Source organism: Heterodontus francisci, chromosome 5 (genome assembly GCF_036365525.1).
Source record: "Heterodontus francisci isolate sHetFra1 chromosome 5, sHetFra1.hap1, whole genome shotgun sequence".
Taxonomy (NCBI): Eukaryota; Metazoa; Chordata; class Chondrichthyes; order Heterodontiformes; family Heterodontidae; genus Heterodontus; species Heterodontus francisci.
In genome coordinates, this window is record NC_090375.1 from 33586491 (window position 1) to 33609529 (window position 23039).

General features: G+C 42.7%; 1 protein-coding gene across 4 annotated transcripts in view; it reads right to left on the reverse strand.

The window, feature by feature from the left end:
• The window catches only part of LOC137369804 (focal adhesion kinase 1), a 717355-nt gene that overhangs the window by 469350 nt on the left and 224966 nt on the right, over positions 1–23039 (reverse strand). The window contains exon 3 of one of the 4 annotated variants that reach the window (XM_068031300.1): positions 6177–6244. The exons of the other annotated variants lie outside the window; for them this stretch is intronic. The gene's annotated coding sequence lies outside the window, so the exon portion shown is untranslated. The remainder of the gene's footprint in view (positions 1–6176; positions 6245–23039) is intronic. 4 annotated transcript variants of the gene reach the window in all.

Here is a 23039-nt window from a genome sequence, read left to right on the forward strand (position 1 = left end):
GGGGATGGGAACCAAATGAGGTCAGTAGAGAGTAAGGATGTAGTAACTAAAGCCTGTAAGGAACTAGATAATGAAGTCAGCGTGACTAAGGGAAAGAGTAGGCAGGGAGCAGATGATGAAAGCAAAGGGACTGGTGGTCTGAGGTGCATTTGTTTTAATGCAAGAAGTGTAGTAGGTAAGGCAGATGAACTTAGGGCTTGGATTAGTACCTGGGAGTATGATGTTATTGCTATTACTGAGACTTGGTTAAGGGAAGGGCATGATTGGCAACTAAATATCCCAGGATACCGATGCTTCAGGCGGGATAGAGAGGGAGGTAAAAGGGGTGGAGGAGTTGCATTACTGGTCAAAGAGGATATCACAGCTGTGCTGAAGGAAGGCACTATGGAGGACTCGAGCAGTGAGGCAATATGGGCAGAACTCAGAAATAGGAAGGGTGCGGTAACAATGTTGGGGCTGTACTACAGGCCTCCCAACAGCGAGCGTGAGATAGAGGTACAAATATGTAAACAGATTATGGAAAGCTGTAGGAGCAACAGGGTGGTGGTGATAGGAGATTTTAATTTTCCCAACATTGACTGGGATTCACTTAGTGTTAGAGGTCTAGATGGAGCAGAATTTGTAAGGAGCATCCAGGAGGGTTTTCTAGAGCAGTATGTAAATAGTCCAACTCGGGAAGGGGCCATACTGGACCTGGTGTTGGGAAATGAGCCGGGCCAGGTGGTTGACGTTTCAGTAGGGGACTACTTTGGGAATAGTGATCACAATTCCGTAAGTTTTAGAATACTCATGGACAAAGACGAGAGTGGTCCTAAAGGAAGAGTGCTAAATTGGGGGAAGGCCAACTATACCAAAATTCGGCAGGAGCTGGGGAATGTAGATTGGGAGCAGCTGTTTGAAGGTAAATCCACATTTGATATGTGGGAGGCTTTTAAAGAGAGGTTGATTAGCGTGCAGGAGAGACATGTTCCTGTGAAAATGAGGGGTAGAAATGGCAAGATTAGGGAACCATGGATGACAGGTGAAATTGTGAGACTAGCTAAGAGGAAAAAGGAAGCATACATAAGGTCTAGGCGGCTGAAGAAAGACGAAGCTTTGAAAGAATATCGGGATTGTAGGCGCAATCTGAAACGAGGAATTAAGAGGGCTAAAAGAGGTCATGAAATATCTTTAGCAAACAGGGTTAAGGAAAATCCCAAAGCCTTTTATTCATATATAAGGAGCAAGAGGGTAACTAGAGAAAGGATTGGCCCACTCAAGGACAAAGGAGGAAAGTTATGCGTGGAGTCAGAGAAAATGGGTGAGATTCTAAACGAGTACTTTGCATCGGTATTCACCGAGGAGAGGGACATGACGGATGTTGAGGTTAGGGACAGATATTTGATTACTCTAGGTCAAGTCGGCATAAGGAGGGAGGAAGTGTTGGGTATTCTAAAAGGCATTAAGGTGGACAAGTCCCCAGGTCCGGATGGAATCTATCCCAGGTTACTGAGGGAAGCGAGAGAGGAAATAGTTGGGGCCTTAACAGATATCTTCGCAACATCCTTAAACACGGGTGAGGTCCCGGAGGACTGGAGAATTGCTAATGTTGTCCCCTTGTTTAAGAAGGGTAGCAGGGATAATCCAGGTAATTATAGACCGATGAGCCTGACGTCAGTGGTAGGGAAGCTGCTGGAGAAGATACTGAGGGATAGGATCTATTCCCATCTGGAAGAAAATGGGCTTATCAGTGATAGGCAATATGGTTTTGTGCAGGGAAGGTCATGTCTTACCAACTTAAGAGAATTCTTTGAGGAAGTGACAAAGTTGATTGATGAGGGAAGGGCTGTAGATGTCATATACATGGACTTCAGTAAGGCGCTTGATAAGGTTCCCCATGGTAGGCTGATGGAGAAAGTGAAGGCGCATGGGGTCCAAGGTGTACTAGCTAGATGGATAAAGAACTGGCTGGGCAACAGGAGACAGAGAGTAGCAGTGGAAGGGAGTTTCTCAAAATGGAGACGTGTGACCAGTGGTGTTCCACAGGGATCCGTGCTGGGACCACTGTTTGTGATATACATAAATGATTTGGAGGAAAGTATAGGTGGTCTGATTAGCAAGTTTGCAGACGACACTAAGATTGATGGAGTAGCAGTTACTGAAAGGGACTGTCAGAGAATACAGCAGAATATAGATAGACTGGAGAGTTGGGCAGAGAAATGGCAGATGGAGTTCAATCAGGGCAAATGCGAGGTGATGCACTTTGGAAGATCCAATTCAAGAGTGAACTATACAGTAAATGGAAAAGTCCTGGGGAAAATTGATGTACAGAGAGATTTGGGTGTTCAGGTCCATTGTTCCCTGAAGGTGGCAACGCAGGTCAATAGAGTGGTCAAGAAGGCATACGGCATGCTTTCCTTCATCGGACGGGGTATTGAGTACAAGAGTTAGCAGGTCATGTTACAGTTGTATAGGACTTTGGTTCGGCCACATTTGGAATACTGCGTGCCGTTCTGGTCGCCACATTAGCAAAAGGATGTGGGTGCTTTGGAGAGGGTGCAGAGGAGGTTCACCACGATGTTGCCTGGTATGGAGGGCGCTAGCTATGAAGAGAGGTTGAGTAGATTAGGATTATTTTCATTAGAAAGATGGAGGTTGAGGGGGGACCTGATTGAGGTGTACAAAATCATGAGAGATATAGACAGAGTGGGTAGCAAGAAGCTTTTTCCCAGAGTGGGGGATTCAATTACAAGGGGACACGAGTTCAAAGTGAAAGGGGAAAAGTTTAGGGGGGATATGCGTGGAAATTTCTTTACGCAGAGGGTGGTGGGTGCATGGACCGCATTGCCAGCGGAGGTGGTAGACGCGGGCACGATAGCGTCTTTTAAGATGTATCTAGACAGATACATGAATGGGCAGGAAGTAGAGATACAGACCCTTAGAAAATAGGCGACAGGTTTAGATAGAGGATTTGGATCGGCGTAGGCTTGGAGGGCCGAAGGGCCTGTTCCTGTGCTGTAATTTTCTTTGTTCTTTACCAGCAGGGGGCACTGAATAGCAAGCATCCTAGACAAATTTCCACTTCCTGACCATGCGGTACTGAAGACAACTACAGTGCTGTTACCACACATCTATACTTTCCCTAGCTGAGACCAGACACTTCAGAACAGACCAGGATTGACCCAAGACCTTCCTAGTCTGTACAGCTCAACTATTCACTGGATATACTCACTGATCCATCAGGGAATCCTTTATCATGCTTCTCAAATTGATACAAAACTGTTCAAACATGACATAAAATATTCATATATTCTTCCCAAACAGTAGCTTTTATAATGCATGAAGTGATGGAGGATATCCTTATGGGCATCCAGTGAAGTGAATGGCAGTTAGCATATTGAATAAATTTCATATAAAACACTTTACACCAGCTTTATTCATAAAAATGTACAGGTAAAATACACTGCAAAATGTATTCTAAAGATTTGTGTGTGAAAAAATAACTTAAAATGGACCTCAACAACTGTAGAGAGCAATCAAGATACAAGTAATTGGAGGATAGCAACAGATTAATAATTTAAATAGTTCTATATTTTTTATGAGCAATGCAATGGGAGATTATTTGCGAAAAGTTAACAACTTTTGATTATTTACAATTGCGCTAGTACATTTTAATACATATATTTTTGGGGCCATATAATGAATCTGTTTTCAAGCTGTCTGCCCTGGTTAGATGTCAGGAATATTAATTCGAATAGTTGTGTTTATATAGTGCCCAATGCGTTACTGACATCACAAAATATTTATACGTTGAATTACTTGTGACAGCATTAATTTATTCTTTTCTCCCATTCAGTATGTGACCAATATAACAAGACTACTGTAACAAGTATGAACTGTTTTGACACAGTACATAAAGAGAAACCATTTCCAGTGACAGAAGAGTTGGTAACTAGAGGATACAGATTTAATGTAATTGGCAAAAGAACCAGAGGTGAGATGAGAATTATTTTAAAGTCGCAAGTTTCTATGATCTGGAATGCACTGCCTGAAAGGTAGAAGAACATTCAATAGTAACAGTCAAAAGAGAATTAGAAAAATACTTTAAAGGAAAAAAATTACACACTATAAGGAAAGAGCAGGGTCGCAGGACAAATTTGATAGCTCAGGCACAATGGGTCCAATGGCCTTCTTCTGTGCTGTATCATTGAATTGTTTTATTAATAAACACTAATGACAACCACTAAGTTTTATTTTTCAGAAGGCAAAAGCAACTCAAGGTAAAAACATGTTATTCAACAACACAAGGATGGGAAATAAAGGTGACCCTGCCTGTGTCAGACCTATATTTGTTCTCAGTAAACTGCATCTGAAATCAAACAAATGTCGTTATTAGGTAAGTACATTTAACATATTGTGAAAATTGTTCAGTAGTCTCTTCAGATCAGTGAAATGTCCTGAAACCATAACACATTAATCTGGATGTGCCTAACAACTCTCCCAGAACAAGGAAATCATGAAAACTATAAACAAGAATTTGCAGAACATCAAAATTTAACAAACATACTAATAAAATGTTTAAGACACACTTTCAATTTTGAAATATAGATTAAAGTACACTGCACTCATTTTTATGTTGCACTCCATCAATCTTCTTTAATACTAAAGAACTTTTCAAACTAACCAATGAAAATGAATTCCATTCATGGACTTGAACTTTTGAAATGTGCATATTATTGAATTTGTTTACCACCATGATACAATGGTTCGATCATAATCAGGTTTTTTTCCGCATACCTGCATTTTCCTTAGCATGCTTATAAACTGAATATGGAAAAATGAGTTATTTACTAAACAGTAAATAAATATGAGTTATCTCACAGTTCTTTGCAAACTCCAAAAGTGTTACTAGTCCAAGTACAGATTATTATTAGCTTCGTATGTCAGCAGTTTAGCTTAAATCCCATGAAAGCTTCACAACTCTTTTAATGTCCCAGTTTTGAAATCACTGCAACCTGCTAATGGGCTATTAATGGAACACCACAATAAATTCATTCTTATGTCTGATTTTCCTCATTCACTTCCCACATAGAGAAGCTACAGGAAGTCTTGTACAGAACCTGTAACAGTGTCTGGTAAGATGTATAACTGAGTGTCAACCAGACCAGTACAGTATGATTTTAGCACAGCCTCCCCATTTACATGTTAATTCTTAAGGTGGCAGTCCCAATTCTGCAGTATTTCAGATTCACTGCATTCACTACACTATGGTCATTTACTTAGAAATACAGTGATATTTCAGACTATTTAACTGAGTCACAACAATCACCCATTCCTTTCAGATGGGAGTCACAGCTATGAGCCATGATCTTATTGAATGGTGGGGCAGGCTTGATGGACCAAATGGCCTACTCCTGTTCCTATTTCTTATGTTCTTATTGATTTAATGAGGTTTTTAAAACATTTTGAAGTCAGCTGTGCTAACATTTAGTTTGGTTCTTTTCTATAAAGTTTGTTTTCAGATTGTTAATTCAGATTCAAATTCTGTGGCAGTTTGAATTTCATTTATCATCCAGACTGATTAGCCCTGAGTGAAAGAAAATTAACTGTAGCATTAAAATAGTTGAAACTAGAGGATATACAAATAATAAATCAACAGTAAATGATACACTACCATGTTTTTTCTTCATGCAAGATATACCTTGTGCTTTGAGACTCCAAGGGAAAACTTGTGCAGAAAATAATTGATCACAAATTGCACATATACCCAAGTACAATTGAGTCAAACAATAGGTGAACTACTCCCCACTTATATCACTTCATGAGTCATCCAAGATAACGAAGTTGAGAGGAACCAGATATAATAGCTGGATTGTCAACCAACATAAAAGCAAAATACTGCGGATGCTGGAAATCTGAAATAAAAACAAGAAATGCTGGAAATACTCAGCAGGTCTGGCAACATCTGTGGAGAGAGAAGCAGAGTTAACGTTTCAGGTCAGTGACCCTTCTTCAGAACTGGCAAATATTAGAAATGTAAAAGGTTATAAGTAAAGCAGGGGTGGGTAAGAGAAAACAAAGGAGAAGGTATAGATAGGACAAGGTCACAGAATAGCCGACCAGAAGGTCGTGGAGCAAAGGCAAACAATATGTTAATTGTCAATATGTGGATTGTCAACTAGTTGTACAGCACTTACAATATAGGAACATAGGGCCAGTCAGTCCCTCAAGCCTGTTCCGTTGTTCCATAATGGCTGATCTTCAGCTAAAAAGATAAGCATTTGTAAAAAAGTAGTAAAGAAACAGCTCTACTGCCTACCAAATCAACTACTTTATTAACTTTTTAGGTAAATGCTGATCTTGATAGTTCTTTGAAGGAGTTAAACATTGGCAAGTATGTAAAACGGAATGTGAGTGCACTAGAACAGATTTTGCATTTTGCAGTATAAAAGTAGGGAGATTTTACTGCAGATGTATAGGACCTTGGTGAGGCCATACCTGGGGTAGTGTGTACAGCTTTGGTCTCCTTATTTGAAAAAGGATATAATCGCGTGAGAAGCAGTTCAGAGAAGGTTCACTTGACTAATTCCAGGGATCGTTTTTACAGACCAAATGCTGGAAGGTGGGATTAGAATGGGTGGAATGTTTTTCAGCTGGCACAGACAGGATGGGCCAAGTGGCCTCTTAGTGTGCCATAAATTTCCTAAACTTTCTATGAAGGGCTTATCTTATGAAGAAAGGTTGAATAGTTTGGCCCTATACCCACTGGAGTTTTGAAGAATGAGAGGTGATCTTATTGAAACATGTAAGATCCTGAGGGAACTTAACAGAGTGGATACCGGGAGGATGTTTCCTCTTGTGGGGGAAACTAGAACTAGCGGACATGTGGAATCATAGAAAGTTTAGGCACAGAAAGAGGCCACGGCCCATCATGTCTGTGCCGGCTGAAAAACGATCCACCTATTCTAATCCCACCTTCCAGCATTTGGTCCATAACCCTGCAGATTACAGCACTTCGGTGCATATCCAGACACCTTTTGAATGAGTTGAGGGTCTCTGCCTCAACTACCCTTTCAAGCAGTGAGTTCCAGACCCCACCACTCTCTGTGTGAAAAAGTTTTTCCTCGTCTTCCCTCTAATCTTTCCACCAATCACTTTAAATCTATGCCCCCTCGTCACAGGCCTCTCTGCTAAAGTGAATAGACCCTTCACCTCCACCCTATCCAGGCCCCTCACAGTTTTGTACATCTCAATCAACTCTCCCGTCAGCCTTCTCTGTTCCAAGGAGAACAACCCCAGCCTATCCAATCTTTCCTCATAGCTGCATTTTTCCAGTCCTGGCAACATCCTTGTAAATCTCCTCTGTACCCTCTCTAGTGCAATTACATCCTTTCTGTAATGAGGTGACCAGAACTGCACACAGTATTCTATTTGTGGCCTAACCAATGAGTTATACAGTTCCAGCATAACCTCCCTGCTCTTATATTCTATACCTCGGCTAATAAAGGAAAGGATTCTATAAGACTTCTTAACCACCTTATCGACCTGTTCTGCTACCTTCAGGGATCCTCACTCCAAGGTCCCTCACTTCCTCTACACTTCTCAGTACGTTCCCATTTATCGTGTATTCCTTTGCCTTGTTTGAACTCCCCAAATGCATCATCTCACACTTCTCCAGGTTGAATTCCATTTGCCACCTTTCTGCCCATCTGACCAGACCATCAATATCTTCTTGCAGCCTATAGCTATCCTCCTCGCAGCCTATAGCTATCCTCCTCGCAGCCTATAGCTATCCTCCTCGCTATCTACCACACGGCCAACCTTTGTGTCATCTGCAAATTTCTTGATCATGACCCCTACATTTACATCCAAATCATTAATATACACCACAAAAAGCAGAGGACCCAGTACTGAGCCCTGCAGAACACCAGTGGAAACAGCCTCCAGTCACTAAAACACCCGTCAACAATTACCCTTTGTTTCCTGCCACTGAGCCAATTTTGCATCCACCTTGCTGCATTTTCCTGGATCCCATGGGATTTTATTTTTTTTAACCAGTCTGCCATGTGGGACCCTTGTCAAAAGCCTTGCTAAAATCTATGTAGACCGCATGAACTGCACTACCCTCATCTATCTTCCTTGTTACTTCTTCAAAAAATTTGATCAAGTTGGTCAAACAAGATCTTCCCTTAACAAATCCATGCTGACTATCCTTGATTATCCTGTGCCTTTCCAAGTGACAGTTTATCCTGTCTCTCAGAATAGATTCCAATAATTTGCTCGCTACTGAGGTTAGACTGACTGGCCTGTAATTATTCTGTCTATCCTTCGGTCTCTTTTTAAACAGAGGTACAACGTTAGCAGTTCTCCAATCCTCCGGCACCATACCCTGTAATCAGTGAGGACTGGAAAATGATGGTCAGACCTTCTGCTATTTCCTCTCTTGCTTCTTTTAACAGCCCAGGATACATTTCATCTGACCCAGATGATTTATCAACTTTCATGGATGCTAGTCCCATTAATACTTCCTCTCTCCCTATGTTCATCACATCCAATACTTCACACACCTCCTTAACTACAATATCTGCATCATCCCCCTCTTTTATGAAGACAGACGCAAAGTATTCATTAAGAACCATACCAACAACTTCCACCCCTACACATAGGTTACCTCTTTGGTCTTTTATGGGCCCTACTCTCTCCTTAGTTATCCTCTTACTCTCAATGTATTGATAAAACATCTTTGGGTTCACCTGGATTTTGCTTGCTAATATTCTTTGATGCCCTCTCTTTGCTTTCCTAATTTCCTTTTTGATTTCACCCCTCCACTTTCTAAACTCCTCTCGGCTTTCTGTAGTATTGAGTTCTCGGTGTCGGACATAAGCTTTCCTTTCCTGCCTTATCTTACCCTGTAGGCTCCTTGACATCCATGGGGCCCTAAGTTTGGCCGTCTCACCCTTTTTTTATGTTTACTCTGAACCCCTTGGATCTCCTCTTTGAATGCCTCCCACTGTTCTGATACCGATTTATCTTCATGTAGCTTTCCACTTTCGCTAAGTCACTCAGTTGAGTAAAATTGGCCTTGCCCCAATTGAGAACTCTAATTCCTGTTCTATCTCTGTCCTTTTCCGTAATTATGTTAAAACTGACTGAATTATGATCACTACCAGCAAAATGCTCTCCCATTGCCAGCCCTTCCACCTGCCCATCTTCATTTCCTAAAACTAAGTCTAAAACCGCGCCCTCTCTTGTTCGACTTGCTGGGCATACTGGGCAAAAAAGTTCTCCTGAATGCACCTCAAGAATTCTGCTCCTTCAATTCCTTTCACACTAAAACTATCCCAGTTAATACCGGGGTAGTTAAAATCCCCTAATATTACTGCACAATTGTTCTTGCACTTCTCAGAGATTTGCCTGCATATCTGCTCTTCTATCTCCCTCTGACTGGGGATCTGTAGTACACTCCCAGCAGTGTGACTGCCCTTTTTTTGTTCCTTAGCTCAATCCCTATGGCCTCATTTGATGAACCTTCTCACAGCTGTAATAGTTTCCTTAATTAAAATTGCCACTCCCCCTCCTTTCTTATATCCCCCTTCCTATCGCATCTGAAAACCCAGTAACCAGGAACGTTGAGCTGCCATTCCTGTCCCTCAAGCCATGTTTCTGTAATAGCTATGTTATCATACTGCCACATGTCTAACTGTGCCCTCAGCTCATCTGCTTTATTTGCTATACGCCTTGCAATGAAGTAGATACCCTTAAGCACTGCCAAACTGTTTTTTTTATTTTCTAACCTTTGTTTCCTGTCTTCCAGACTCATCCATTAACTTTCTGCCTTCCATTTTCATTTCTGATTTTGTCCCAACTGAGTCTACCCTCAGGGCCCCATCCCCCGGCCAAACTAGTTTAGACCCTCCCCAACAGCACCAGCAAAATGTCCCGCAAGGAACTCAGTCCCGGCTCTGTTCAGGTGCAACCCGTCCGGCCTGTACAGGTCCCATCTCCCCCAGAGCCAGTCCCAATTTCCGAGAAATCTAAAGCCCTCCCTCCTGCACCATCTTTCCAGCCACGCATTCATTTGTCTTATCCTTCTATTTCTATACGCACTTGCGCGTGGCACTGGGAGTAATCCAGAGATTGCTACTTTTGAGGTCCCGCTTGCTAATTTCTTACCTAGCTCCCTAAATTCTGACTGCAGGACCACATCCCTCTTTCTATCTATGTCGTTGGTTCCGATGTGGACTACGACTGCTAGCCCTTCAGGATGCTCTGCAGCCACTTGACCCTGGTACCAGGGAGGCAACACACCATCCTGGATAACGTTTGTAGCCACAGAAACACCTGTTTGTCCCCTGACTATTGAATCACCTATCACTATGGCTCTTCCAGTCTTCCCTGTAACGCCCCCCCCGCCCCCACCCCGTGCAGCTGAGCCACCTGTGGTGTCATGGACTTGGCTCTGGCTGCACTCCCCACGTGAAGCATCACTTTCCTCAGTCTCAGAACTGAACACCCGTTGGAGAGTGAGATGCACTCAGGGGTCTCCTGCAGTACCTGCCGGATTCTTTTTGACTGCCTGGTGTTCACCCATTACCTCTCTCCCTGCATACTCTTAAGCTGTGGGGTGACCACATCTATAAAACGTGCTATCCACGTAACTCTCATCCTCACAAATGCACCGCAGTGTCGCCAGCTGCCGCTCAATTTCCAAAACCCGGAGCTCAAGTTGCCGCAATTGACAACAATTCCTGCACAAATGGTTATCCAGGATACGGGAAGTATCCTGGAGCTCCCACATAACACAGGAGGTGCACTCTCGAGGTTGAAGCACACCTGTCATTCCTTTATTTATTAGTTGACCCTTTGTTACTGCTAACAAAAATTCTTACCAATATTACACCACCTTAGAATTATTAATAAAATCTTACTAGTACTGATAAATCCGACTAAAAATCAATACAGTTCACTGGTTAAAATAACCCTTACTCAAAAAAATACTCACCAGCTACTCACCTGTTCTAAAGTTATAATTTTCTTGATTACACAGATATGCAGACCTTCCTACTGGTAATAAACCTGACCAATGCTAATAAAACTTGCCAATTCTAATAAACCTTACTTCTATTAGTAAACCTTACAAATACTGATAAACCCTAATAATACTCAATACAGTTTATGTATCAAGTTGTCCGATTTGAGCGGATACACTTTCTGCTGGTCTCGGCTCTTTCACTCTGTATTATAAATTATAAAATCCGCTTTAGTTTTTAGTTTATATAATACTAAATCAATCAAGTCTCAGTGAATATTTATAGGGTCGACGGTGGCGTAGTGGTATTATCACTGGACGAGTAACCCAGAGACCCAGGGTATTTCTGTGGGGACATGGGTTCGAATCCCACCACAGCAGAAGGTAGAATTTGAATTTAATTAATAAATCTGGAATTAAAAAGCTAGTCTAATGATGGCCATGAAACCACTGTCGATTGTTATAAAAACCCATCTGGTTCACTAATGTCCTTTAGGGAAGGAAATCTGCTGTCCTTACCTGGTCTGGCCTACATGTTACTCCAGACCCACAGCAATGTGGTTAACTCTTACATGCCCTCTGAAATGGCCTAGCAAGCCACTCAGTTGTACCTAACCACTACGAAGGCAATAAAAAGGAATGAAACCAGACGGACCACCCGACATTGACCGAGGCGGTGGAAACGACAACGGCACACCCAGCCCTGTCGACCCTGCAAAGTCCTCCTTACTAACATCTGGGGGCTTGTCCCAAAGTTGGGAGAGCTGTCCCACAGACTAGTCAAGCAACAGCCTGACATAGTCATACTCACGGAATCATACCTTACAGACAATGTCCCAGACACTGCCATCACCATCCCCGGTTATGTCCTGTCCCACCGGCAGGACAGACCCAGCAGAGGTGGCGGGACAGTGGTATACAGTAGGGAGGGAGTTGCCCTGGGAGTCCTCAACTTCGACTCCGGACCCCATGAAGTCTCATGGCATCAGGTCAAACATGGGCAAGGTAACCTCCTGCTGATTACCACCTACCGCCCTCCCTCAGCTGATGACTCAGTACTCCACCATGTTGACCACCACTTGGAGGAAGCACTGAGGGTGGCAAGGGCACAAAATGTACTCTGGGTGGGGGACTTCAATGTCCATCATCCAGATGGCTCGGTAGCACCACTACTGACCGAGCTGGCCGAGTCCTAAAGGACATAGCTGCTAGATTTGGTCTGCGGCAGGTGGTGGGGGAACCAACATGAGGGAAAAACATACTTGACCTCATCCTCACCAATCTGCCTGCCGCAGATGCTTCTGTCCATGACTGTATTGGTAGGAGTGACCACCGCACAGTCCTTGTGGAGACTAAGTCCCACCTTCACATTGAGGATACCGTCCGTCGTGTTGCACTACCACTGTGCTAAATGGTATATATTTCGAACAGATCTAGCAATGCAAAACTGGGCATCCATGAGGTGCTGTGGGCCATCAGCAGCAGCAGAATTGTACTCAACCACAATCTGTAAACTGATGGCCCGGCATATCCCCCACTCTACCATTACCATCAAGCCAGGAGGGCATGCCAGGAGCAGCACCAGGCATACTTCAAAATGAGCTGTCAACCTGGTGAGGCTACAACACAGGACTATCTGCATGCCAAACTGCATAAGCAGCACGCGATAGACAGAGCTAAGCGATCCCGTAACCAATGGATCAGATCGAAGCTCTGCAGTCCTGCCACATCCAGCCGTGAATGGTGGTGGACAATTAAACAACTAACTGGAGGAGGTGGCTCCACAAATATCCCCATCCTCAATGATGGGGGAGCCCAGCACATCAGTGCAAAAGATAAGGCTGAAGCATTTGCAACAATCTTCAGCCAGAAGTGCCGAGTTGATGATCCATCTCGGCCTCCTCCTGAAGTCCCCAGCGTCACAGATGCAAGACTTCAGCCAATTCGATTCACTCCGCGTGATATCAAGAAACGACTGAATGCACTGGATACTGCAAAAGCTATGGGCCCTGACAATATTCCGGCAATAGTACTGAAGACCTGTGCTCCAGAACTTGCCGCGCCCCTAGCCAAGCTGTTCCAGTACAGCTACAACACTGGCATCTACCCGGCAATGTGGAAAATTGCCCAGTTATGTCCTGTACACAAAAAGCAGGACATGTCCAACCCGGCCAATTACTGCCCCATCAGCCTACTCTCAATTATCAGTAAAGTGATGGAAGGTGCCATCAACAGTGCCATCAAGCGGCACTTGCTTAGCAATAACCTACTCAGTGACGCTCAGTTTGGGTTCCGCCAGGGCCACTCAGCTCAAGACCTCATTACAGCCTTGGTTCAAACATGGACAAAAGAGCTGAACTCAAGAGGTGAGGTGAGAGTGACTGCCCTTGACATCAAGGCAGCATTTGATCGAGTATGGCATCAAGGAGCCCTGGCAAAACTGAGGTCAATGGGAATCAGGGGGAAAACCCTCCGCTGGCTGGAGATATACCTAGCACAAAGGAAGATGGTTGTGGTTGTTGGAGGTCAATCATCTGAGCTCCAGGACATCACTGCAGAAGCTTCTCAGGGTAGTGTCCTGGGCCTAACCATCTTCAGCTGCTTCATCAATGACCTTCCTTCAATCATAAGATCAGAAGTGGGGATGTTCGCCAATGATTGCACAATGTTCAGCACCATTCATGACTCCTCAGATACTGAAGCAGTCCGTGTAGAAATGCAGCAAGACCTGGACAATATCCAGGCTTGGGCTGAGAAGTGGCAAGTAACATTCGCGCCACACAAGTACCAGGCAATGACTATCTCCAACAAGAGAGAATCTAACCATCTCCCCTTGACATTCAACAGCATTACCATCGTTGAATCCCTCACTATCAACATCCTAGGGGTTACCATTGACCAGAAAATGAACTGGAGTAGCCATATAAATACCGTGGCTACAAGAGCAGGTCAGAGGCTAGGAATCCTGAGGCGAGTAACTCACCTCCTGACTCCCCAAAGCCTGTCCACCATCTACAAGGCACAAGTCAGGAGTGTGATGGAATACTCTCCACTTGCCTGGATGGGTGCAGCTCCAACAACACTCAAGAAACTCGACACCATCCAGGACAAAGCAGCCCGCTTGATTGGCACACCATCCACAAACATTCACTCCCTCCACTACCGACACACAGTGGCAGCAGTGTGTACCGTCTACAAGATGCACTGCAGCAATGCACCAAGGTTCCTTCGACGGCACCTTCCAAACCCGCGACCTCTACCAATTAGAAGGACAAGGGCAGCAAATACATGGGAACACCACCACCTGCAAGTTCCCCTCCAAGTCACACACCATCCTGACTTCGAACTATATCGCAGTCCCTTCACTGTCGCTGGGTCAAAATCCTGGAACTCCCTTCCTCACAGTACTGTGGGTATACCTACCCCAAATGGACTGCAGCGGTTCAAGAAGGCAGCTCACCACCACCTTCTCAAAGGCAATTAGGGATGGGCAATAAATGCTGGCCTGGCCAGCGTCGCCCACATCCCATGAATGAATAAAAAAAAAAATATTTGATTGATTGAGATTAAGATAAATTAAAAGCTTACCAGTATACTCACTCTGCTCTGCTCCTGCCATGCTCTGTCTCTCTCTCTGGTCACAGTTTAAGAATAAGAGGTCTTCCTTTTGAGACAGAGATAGGAGAATTTTTTTTCTCAAAGGGTCATTAGTCTGTGGAATTCCCTTCCCCAAGAAAGAAGTGGAGGTTGGGTCATTGAATTTATTCAAGGCTGTGCTGGACAGATTTTCATTGGACAAGGGATTCAAGGGTTGTGGGGGGCAGACAGGAAAGTGGAGTTGAGACCACAACTAGGTCAGCCATGATCTTATTGAACGGTGGAGCAGGCTCAAAGGGCCAAATGGCCGACTTCTGCTCCTAAGACCTATGTTCCTAAGTGATGAAAAACCACAGACCAGGAATGGCAAATATGCTACAATTGGTCAAAAGATCAAGATTACCATTTACTAGGATCAAATACAGAAATACCTGGATAGATTGGGGAATTGGGCTGACAAGTGGCAGATATTGTGTCATGTAGACAAAAGTAAAGTCATGAGGTTATGAAAGGATAATGAACCATAGTAATCTAAGCTAAATCATACTGTTCTGAAGCACTTGACACATTAATAGCCAGTTGGATAATGCACCAGAGGACCATCTTCAAAATGAAGATGTGGTCTCTGCAGAGTAAGCTATTGGGCCCATCAATCTCATTGTAGGGACTGATACTGTTGTAAATGCATTATTAAATGGCCCTAACCGGTCACAAATTACATCCTGTGTGGTCATAGTGCAGTATCTGTTTTCATTCACTTCCACTTCCCAGCAGTCTAGGTCCTATGCTTTAGAATTCCCTAACGAAATGTAAGAAATGCTGATTGTCATTTTTCTGGCCTTTTTATATCTTTTGTATTATGAGTTTTATGTACTTCCATATATATGTTTTGGATAACCTTTTGGTTAGTGAAGAGTTAACTTTAGCTGTATACCTTATTGAAAAAAATGCTGCCTATATAATTTGAGTCAACCAGAATTACATTGTGATGTGGACTAATAGCATAAACAGATAAAGGGAAAGAAAAGAACAGATATCAAAAACTATGAAACAAGTTGTGATCAAAATGCCACAGAAAAGCAGGATAAATCTCACCAGAAATGTATGATCTAATGGAACCTGAGGTTATAATGGATTGTTTCTGCACCAAGAACACATTGTTTTGCACATATGATCATGATTAATATTCAAATGACAGTACTGACAAATGAAATGGCAGGACCAAACCAAATAGCGCTATGTATGAATCAACCAATCAGTGCACAAGAGGAGCCACTGGCTACAAAAAGTAAAGGAACAGATCTGGAGAGGTTCACACACAGATTTGAAGATGACACAGATAGAGACAAGAGGAGTCCCGAGCCATCTGTGCCACTGGAGCCAGTGGAGAGTACCGGCCACTCAGACTTGGATATCAACTGCCTTGAATTTGTTAAGTACTGCCTTTTCCCTTCATAATCATCCTGATATCACTACATCAGGTATCTCCTTGTCCGTATTCTTATTGTCTGGTCCAAGAACAAATTATAAGTAAGGTTCTAAATCTTACAGAAATCCCTCCTCCATGCCATCATCCTTTCCTTCTTTAAAGCCCTCCTTAACAGACACCTCTAACCAAGCTTTTGCTCGACTCGTAATATCTCCTTCTTCATTTCAGCATATATTTTGACTGATTACATTTCTGTGAAGCGCCTCGTGAAATTTTAAAGGCACAATATAAATGCAAGTTGTTGTTGTGACATGGAAAGAGCAAGAGAAAGCCAGAAAAAAAATGAATGCAACAAACATTAAAATTGGTTCTTAATGTCAATTTAAAAATCTGGGTTTTTAAACTAACTTTTTAGACACTAGCATGAACAAGAAAAAAACTTCGCCTTCATTCTTCGTAAAAAAAGACTTGTATTTATATCGTGTCTTTCACTATTTCAGGGCCTCCCAAAGTGATATACAGACATGAAATACTTATGAAGTGTAGTCACAGTTGTAATGTGCCAGCCAATTTGAATGCAGGAAGGTCCCACAAACATCAATCTGCTCATGACCACGTAATCTGTTTTAGTGTTGTTGGCTGAAGGATAAATATTGGCAAGGACATTAGGGAAAACTTTCCAGTTCTTCATAAGTGTGTCACGGGTCCTTTCAGGCCCACCTAACAGGGGAGATGGGACAACGGTTTAATGTTTCATCCAAAAGCACTCCCTCAATTCTGTATTGGAATGTCAGCATAGATCTTATACACAGAGGGGGAGGTAGAGGGATTTGAACCACATCTTTCTGATTCGAGGCCAGAGCCCTACTACTGAGCCAGAACTTTACAGGACAATTAATTTTTTTCTGTACCAAGTCAAGTACAATGTCGCTTGTCTCTACATTTCAGTTATATAACAGAAACACGGGGGGAATTTTATTCTGGCGGCAGGGGTTTCAATGTCTGGAAAAAGCGACACCGAGATCCTCGCGTCGCCTCTTCTTAGGTAGGCCCGCCGAATCTAGTGCCAATCAGGAACTTGAGTGGACAGTGGTGGACCTTCGACAGGATCAAGGAACCCATTGCCAGAAATCCTGCCCTTGAAGAGCTGCCAGCCAAGCAGAGGCTGACAGCTACAGCGCCACTGCGGAGGTGGTGGCTGCTGCTGGAGGAACAGTACCGGAGGTCGAGGAGCGTCGCTGGACCCTGGCCACAGGTAGGTTAGGGCAGGAGGGATCTCGCGGGGGAAGGTGGTCGGTAAAAGGGCAAGGGGGTGGCTCTGAGCGGCCCACCCCACCTTCCCGATGCTGGGTCCCTTGTTCAGGCACTGTGCCTTTTAACCAGGGACCCACCCGTGCCCCCATCCCCAGAGCCGGAAAGCAGCTTGCACAGTTTTCCGTGCCGTGCTTCTTGTGCAGTGACAGGGCTTTCCGCTGCATGGCTAATTACGGCTGAGGTGAGAAGAGGCCCTTAATTGAGGGTTAACTGCCCAGTTAAGGGCCTCAATTGGCAGCAGAGCAGGAAGGCCATTCACAGGACTTCCCGCCCCAGACTAAATGTTTTGGGGGGGGGGTGGTCGGAACCCACCACCCCACCCCCCCAACATCCCACCCAATTTTATGCTCTCCCCGCCTCCCAATCTGCCGCGGGGGAGAGCATTAAATTTTCCCAATATTTTTTTCTACTCTTCTGCAATAGTTTTAAATTAAATTTATGCACAAAATAATGCGTAGTGAACAAAGGATGTTTCAGAATTTCTTGATGCTGAAGGAGAAAAACCTACCAATAAATAGAATCAGGCAGTGACCAAATGGAAAGATTTTGTTCAATTTTTATTCCTTTTGTGCTCATTTATTAAGAGATGAGGAGGGAGGTCTAACCAGGGCTTTGCATAGCTGAAGCATGACTTCTATCCACCTCACCCCTTGAATTCTAGTCCTCTAGATGTAAAGGCCATTGATGTCCTTGTTGATTCGGAAAAGTCAGTAATAGACTTCAAGAGGATAAAAAGGCTGGTGGAATGGGCAGAGGCATAGCAGATGAAATTCAAGGCAGAGAAGAAGCATGAGGTGATATGTTTTCATAGGAAGAATGAGGAGAGACAATACAAGCTAAACGGTACAATTTTCAAGCGGGAGCAAGAACAGATGAGCGTGTGTGTGTGCACAAATCTTTGAAGTTGGCAGGACATGTTAACAAAGCAGTTAATAAATCATATGGGATCATGGGCTTTATAAATAGAAGCATAAAGTACAAAAGCCAGAAAGTTAGGCTAAATCTATACAAAACATTAATTTGGTTCCAGCTGGAGTAGTGTGTCCAATTCTGGACACCACACCTTAGGAAGGACGTAAAGGGTTTGGACAGGTGGCAGAAGAGATTTGCTGTAATGGTTTCAGGGATGAGGGATTACAGTTATGTGGATAAAATAGAGAAAGTGGGGCTGTTCTCCTTAGAGCAGAGAATACTAAAAAGAGCATCCGAAGTTCCGAAGAAGGGTCACTGACCCGAAACGGTAACTCTGCTTCTCTTTCCACAGATGCTGCCAGACCTGCTGAGTGGTTCCAGCATTTCTTGATTTTATTTATAATACTAAAAAGAGATTTGATAGAGATGTTTAACACCATGAAGGGTTTAGATAAAGTAAACAAAGAGAAACTATTTCCAATGGCTGAAGGGTCAATAACTAGAAGGCACGGATTTAAGACAAAGAACCTAAGGCAGCACGCGGAAAACATTTTTACGCTATGAGTAGTTAGGATTTGGAATAAACTGCCTGATGGGCTGATACTACAGATTTAATTCACAGTCTTCAAGTAGGAATTGGTACATACTTGGGAGAAATAATTGCAGGGATTTGAGAAAAGAGCGGACGAGTGGGACCACCTAGACTGCTCTTCAAAAGAGCTGGCACAGACTTGATGGGCTAAATGGTTTCCTGTACTATTCAATGATTCCAACATCCATGCCATATTATGTATTTCAATGTTGCTCTCACAATCTTCCTGAGCATTTACTGCTGCTGAAATCAGGTAGCTTCTGTAAAACCTTAATTAATTTTCTTCCCCTTTCCCCACTTGATTTTTTCCAAATCAGATCAAAATGGCATGTTCGGAGTCTGTTCTCTACTCTCTAAGCACCATTGTTGATCTGACCACTGGCAAGGTACTCACTATACTTTATCTTCTTAATAATTATAGTACTCTATGCTCTCTTTAAAGATCTTTAACATTTTATTTCTTTCACCAATATTTCAGAATGAAATGTTCTCAGCATATTTCAAAAATACAGGAGACAGCCAATTTAAAAGTGATCTTAATTGCGATTTTCATTTTAAAACAAGACAGACAAATACATTTTTCTGTATATTTCCCCAATTTTCTCCTTGTGTCTCTCTGGCATGCTTCCTTGCACCAAGAAAGCAAGCAACCCATTGGCAGGTTTCACCAAAAGCACTGTTCACCCCATGGTTAAGGTGCGAAGAAGCAAGTGACACAGTGATAGTTTTCTCATATTCCCACTCTTGCCGCATCTTTTTGTTCAACTATCTTTAACTTCTCATTCATTATTTATCCCTGAGATATGATTCACCTTGTCAAGTGCCTACCTCGCAACATTATTATTGACTGTTTTTGGGCCAGTGTTACTCAACAAAAAGAATATTGCATTTTGACATATTACAGCACCAAAAAAACCAGGGGCTGGCAACCTTTTTAGAACCTGAAGACTTTTTTTTTTAAATATCAAAAAATAAAAACTATTGGGAGCCACAGATGAAATTTCAGCATTTTTTTTTTTTAGAGATATAGCACTGAAACAGGCCCTTCGGCCCACCGAGTCTGTGCCGACCATCAACCACCCATTTATACTAATCCTACACTAATCCCATATTCCTACCACATCCCCACCTGTCCCTCTATTCCCCTACCACCTACCTATACTAGGGGCAATTTATAATGGCCAACTTACCTATCAATCTGCAAGTCTTTTGGTGGTGGGAGGAAACCGGAGTACCCGGCGAAAACCCACGCAGACACAGGGAGAACTTGCAAACTCCACACAGGCAGTACCCAGAATTGAACCCGGGTCACTGGAGCTGTGAGGCTGCGGTGCTAACCACTGCGCCACTTTTCTAAACCAAATACTTGACAAACTGCCAAGAGTCTCTGTTTAAATTCATAATTTGCATATATAATAAAATGCATCTATTGAATTTATGTATCACTAGAAAAAAAATGGAAATTAAAATAGATCTAACTCTGAATTTTTGCATTTTTTGATTTTTATTTACATTAATTTTGTCAGTAAGGTCAACTTTAAAAGAAACTATAACTTAAGATGCGTAGAATTAAGACAATTTTTTCGCCTATTGATTCTTGTGATTAAAAAAAGTTTCTAATAGCACATTCAGAATAATTTATTGTCTCACCTATATTAGAAACAATAATGGTCACAACCATAAAATGTGTTCCTCGAACCAAAGGTATGATCTAAACCATGGTGCAGCTACACCACTTGAACAGGTTTATTTGGAGCCTGATGATGTCTTTCATTATGTTGTATCGTGCAGCATAATGATTAGCTTTTTTATCACCACAATAAAAACATGGCTCTTACTTTTCTTGCCTTAATTTATTTTAGGCTTTTTCACATTAATGTGATCCAACGGGAAACGGTCAGGAGCTGCAAATGAGATGTTAACGAGCCGCATGTGGCTCTGGAACTGCAGGTTGCAGACCCCTGCAATAAACAAAACTTAGGATGTTGAAAACTTCTTAAATCCAAATATCTTCAGCACTGAGGATTTCAGATCATGAAGGTTTTATTGCAATGGATCAGACTCGAGTGAAAGCCACCAGCTAACTTTGTAATTATTGAACATCAGGCCGGGTTTGCTGCAGTAGGGTATCCCACAACATGCCTAGTTACTTAAATTTTTTCCTGTAACCTCCAGCTCAAAATCTTTTGACCTTTAAGTGCGAACTGATAATGGCATGGTGCAATGAACTGCAGAGCATCTGGGAAATTACTGAATGACAGGACCAACAGTGTATTTCCTTAACCAATGAGATTTAGGGATTGAGAAATAAAGAGAGAAGAAGGGTTAATTAAAATAGGTGAATTTAATGTCAAATCAAGTACAGAGAGAGGAAAAATGTGTGGGGAAGAAAGACTGAATTAAGAGAGAAAAAGAGACAAAGGAAAAACTGCAAAAAAAATTTAAATTTGACGTTTTTAAAGTCTCCAACAATTCACTGCCGAAAGGAATGAGATGCCAGAGTTCAAATAGCTCACTTTCAGGGTCAAAGGTGTTGATAGGCAGTCATTAACAATTATCATGCCATTAAAGGGTATTTGCAATTGTAAATACTGGACTTAACTTGGTGGCAAGTTTAATGACCAACAATGTGCAAATGCAGCAACTTCATGAAACTCATGGGGAGGTTAAGCATGAGATGTAAGTTTGCAAAGCTAATGGCAGGAGCGGTACAAATTGTCTAACAACTTGTGTCGACTCACAATTCAAGGAGTATCTCTTCCTTGTCACAAGCAGTTGACTGATTTGCACATTAATAACAACATGCGTCATTTACACGCTTTTTTTTCAGCAAATGCCAGGCTGTTGTTTTTCCAACTAAAATGACTGAACCAACAGCAAAAAAACAACAAACTATTTTCTTCACATAGTGCTGTTAAGAAACCATGTGCAAATTACTTTAGCTACTGAAAACCAGTGACAATAGTTCTGTGTAGAGGTTAATTAGGCAGTCAATCTCCTGTGGCGTTCAACACAGGTAGTGAAGGCCAATTTTGAATTTTTCAGGTCAATTGGAGTTCAAGAGTGGGAGGATAATGAAATCAACATGAGGAGAAGTGTGGGCAAAAGGAGGGAGGAAGGGAGGGAGGGAGAGAGGGAGGGAAGGAGGGAGGGAGGGAGGGAGAGAGGGAGGGAAAGAGGATGGAAGAGGAGATAATGATGAGGGACAGAGAAGTGAGAGGAAGGAAAGAGGAAGGGAGATCAGAGAGGTACAGGAGAGTGGAAGGGAATGCTGAGGAATGGGGATTTAGATTAGCAGAAGTAGGGGGATTGAGACATGGGGAAGAGAAATATTACCAATGAAGAGGTGGGGTGGGACTGTGGTGGGGGGGCAGTTGCAGGCATTGGATATTTGAGGGGATGGTTGACAGCCAGTGAATAGGTTGAAATGTACCTGAGAGGACAAAGGACAGATTTAAGTCGTAATCATCAGAGGAGGTGGAGGTCAAAATCTTGCTCAATGTGAGGATCAAGCGTTTTTTTGCATCTGTATTTTTCCATCGGGTTTCATTTCTTGCAAGGCTCAGGGTGGGGCCTGATAATGGCTGAAATCTCAGTGGTGGTGTTGGCAGGGAGATAATATCTAAATCTGCCTCAACTGGATGAACAGGGAAGGAGCAATATTAGCCCTGGGAGGATATGGTTTTGCTTTGCTAGCAGGCACTAAGTTGCACACTGTAACAGTTCATGACTTCCTAATAGTATAACTGTTACCAAATTGATGATCTACAATAGATGTCAGGCTCAGCAATCAGTAATTTCTAGGACAGGCCTTTTGCCTTTTCTCATATATGCTATTACTTTGTTTTCTTTAAAATTACGGATTAACAATACAAAAGGGTTAGGGGAAAGAAAGTCACAGCTAAAATGGAAGATTATTTTTCAAGCCATGGTGTTCCAAATGATACTTCAGACAACATGTGTGTGCATATATAAATACTATATATATGTATAGTGCCTTTAATATGAAACATCCCAAAGTGTTTCAAAGAAGCATCATAAAACAAAATTTGACACCAAGCAACATAAGGGGATATTAGGGCAGATGATCAAAAGCTTGATCAGAAGAGGTAGGTTTTAAGGAGCATCTTAAAGAAGGAGAGAGTGGTAGAGAGGCGAAGAGGTGCAGGGAGGGATTTCCAGAGCAG